Here is a 635-nt window from a genome sequence, read left to right on the forward strand (position 1 = left end):
TGATGTGAATCCAGTGTTTTCTTCAAAGATACATTTTGCTTTAACAGTCTTTTTTGTTGCAAGTGATAGAAACCTATCTCATCTAACAAAGAGAGCGGAATTTTTTAGAAGTGTGAAGTGGGGGGTCCTCGCAGAACCCAAGGTCAGCATACAGCTGGGTTTCGGGAACTGCGGGGGACCAGAGAGCTGGGAGCACTGAGGAGACACCGGGAGTTCCCGCTTTCCTACCCGTCTCCCCTTTCTCAGTCTTTCACTGGAGTGGACTTTTCTGTGTCCTCGTCCACAGGGCAGGTAATGTCACTTCCTATTAGCCCCTGCAGTTTTGTCTCTGTACAAGGGAGAAAAGTGAGGTTCATAGTTACATTTCTCCATATTGCCCAGGGAAATTGCTCATTTGTCTGCGTTGGGTCAGTTACTTTCTGCGACCCAAACAAATGAACCAGCAGAAGGTTTTACCAGAGAAGGAGAATCCCTGGGTATTAGGAAAGCAGTCCACGTGGGTATGTATAGTATAGTAGGAAATATTAGTCTGTACCCTGGTCACCAGAAAGGTCAAATTATTGCAGGGGTGGAACTTTCAGCCCCATCCACCAACCTCTGTGAAGGGGAAGGGGTGAGGTAGGGGTGCTGCTGAT

Source organism: Desmodus rotundus, chromosome 4 (genome assembly GCF_022682495.2).
Source record: "Desmodus rotundus isolate HL8 chromosome 4, HLdesRot8A.1, whole genome shotgun sequence".
Taxonomy (NCBI): Eukaryota; Metazoa; Chordata; class Mammalia; order Chiroptera; family Phyllostomidae; genus Desmodus; species Desmodus rotundus.